Below are 2,500 nucleotides of genomic sequence, written 5' to 3'. Positions count from 1 at the left end.
AATAATAAATATAGCCACAAGCTGCGATCACCAGGTTTCAAGCCAATATGGATCATACCCCCCCCCCAGTGGTCGATTTAGATGAGATGTTTCGGATAGTTATCTGCAACTTTGGTGATGATTGGTCATCCACTCGCTCCCGTGGATAGCGCCGAATAGACCCCGTACCTGTACCCCCTCCCCTCGTGGATAATACCGGTCTTCACATCTCTCTACCGACTACCAGACCGACGCCAACCAGCTCCCTCTAGTGTTAGTCCTACCACAATGTTTTGCACAAAAGTAAACGGGTCATTGAATGAAACCAATAGTATATCTGCAGAGCCCGGAACACTATTCTACAAACGTGTCTAATGTGAAATATATAAGCATGTAAGCAAAACTAGATTTTGGGTCTGTGATGGAAAGTGATTGTTAACATTCTCTCGCGAGGCCCTGTGCGACCGCACTGCTCGCACGCCCCTAGCGGCGGCCCTGGCTACTACTACTACTACTACTACTACTACTACTACTACTACTACTACTACTACTACTACTACTACTACTACTACTACTACTACTACCACTACTACTAATATTACTATTACTACTACTATTACTACTACTACTACCACTACCACTACTACTACCACTACTACTACTATTACTATTACTACTACTATTGCTGCTACTACTACTACTACTACTACTACTACTACTACTACTACTACTACTACTACTACTACTACTACTACCACTACTACTAATATTACTATTACTACTACCACTACCACTACTACTACTACTATTACTATTACTACTACTATTGCTGCTACTACTACTACTACTACTACTACTACTACTACCACTACTACCACTACTACTAATATTACTATTACTATTACTACTACTACTACCACTACCACTACTACTACCACTACTACTACTATTACTACTACTATTGCTGCTACTACTACTACTACTACTACCACTACTACTAATATTACTATTACTACTACAATTACTACTACCACTACTACTACCACTACCACTACTACTACTATTACTATTACTACTACTATTGCTGCTACTACTACTATTGCTGCTACTACTACTACTAATAATAATAAATATAGCCACAAGCTGCGATCACCAGGTTTCAAGCCAATATGGATCATACCCCCCCCCCCAGTGGTCGATTTAGATGAGATGTTTCGGATAGTTATCTGCAACTTTGGTGATGATTGGTCTAATGGTTGTTGACTTGCATCTATTGATTGATCCAGTTAATGATCCACAGCAATCAGACTTAGGATTTAGGAGGAGATCAAAAATGTGTTTCATAACATCCAAGATGGCGGAAAATCCAAAATGTGCAACACAGGTGGATGTCTGTACCAGTACCAGGTGTATAGTTAAGCATTACATCACGCGCAGGAGTGGTTTGTGAACAATAAACCATGCCTAGGGGGGTCTAACGACCACCCCTAGGCATGGTTTATTGTTCACAAATCACGACTGCAAGTGGTGTAAAGCTTTTATACAACTGCCACATTCATCCAACCTATTTCTATACAATAAACACACATTAATCGAAGATTTATTGAAAAAACCATCCGCCAGAAAAAGTAGTTTCCACAACTACAAAAAAGACAATTTGCCTCCATGTGGAAGCAGATCGGAAGTGCATCCAACCAACTAACACATCCAACTGTGTGTTATTGGAATGATTGAGAGAAGTTGCCTCATGTGGAAGCAGCTTGAAGTGCATCCAACCAACTAACACATCCAACTGTGTATTATTGGAATGATTGATTGAAAATGTTATTACCAGATGCAGAATGGGTACAATACAGTACGGCTCAATACACACAATTGTTAAGGGAATGCAGACCTACTTTCCATAGAACTTCATTCTTAGATGCTTCTATAGAAAGTAGGTAAAACAAATTAAAACGTTTTCTTTGCCCTATAGGAAAAAAACGTTTTCTTCGCCCTATTTTTTTATTTATTTTTTAAACCTACTGTAGAGGGCCTAAGAGGGCCTAAACTTAACCAGTTGGAAACCAAGCGTACAGTAATAAAATTAGCAATCAATCAATCAACTCAATAGGCCATGCTCACTTAGAACAGCGCAGCACCCAGCTCTCTCTCAGTCTGACCCGCGTTGCAGACAGGAGTGTGTGTGTGTGTGTGTGTGTGTGGGGGGGGGGGGGGGGGGGTGGCGGTGGGTGGAGACTAGAGCTAGCGCTGACAGTCAGAGAGGAGGAAAAAGAAATTGAAAAAAAAATGTAAATTAATCAATCAATCAAATCGCGATTTTTCTTTTGTTACACAATTATTCAAGACCCATCAATTACATCATCCAACATTGTTTAAACGACTAAGACATTCGCTGTGACAGAATCGCTTGATATTTAGTCGTTTAGTCGCTATCAACATATCCATTTGTAAAGATTATTGTCCACCTTCTTGTGATCCGGCGGATTGATGTGATGTGATTCGGTTGTGGGCGGGTCCT

At 40.4% G+C, this 2,500-nt stretch overlaps 1 protein-coding gene across 1 annotated transcript in view; it reads left to right on the top strand.

The window, feature by feature from the left end:
* Positions 1–2,500, top strand: part of clptm1l (CLPTM1 like) — a 118,402-nt gene that overhangs the window by 104,232 nt on the left and 11,670 nt on the right. The window lies entirely within an intron of this gene.

Source organism: Notolepis coatsorum, assembly GCF_963971535.1.
Source record: "Notolepis coatsorum genome assembly, chromosome: 4".
Taxonomy (NCBI): domain Eukaryota; kingdom Metazoa; phylum Chordata; class Actinopteri; order Aulopiformes; family Paralepididae; genus Notolepis; species Notolepis coatsorum.
The sequence above is the reverse complement of the archived record's forward strand: the minus strand, read 5'-3'. Positions and strand labels throughout refer to the sequence as shown.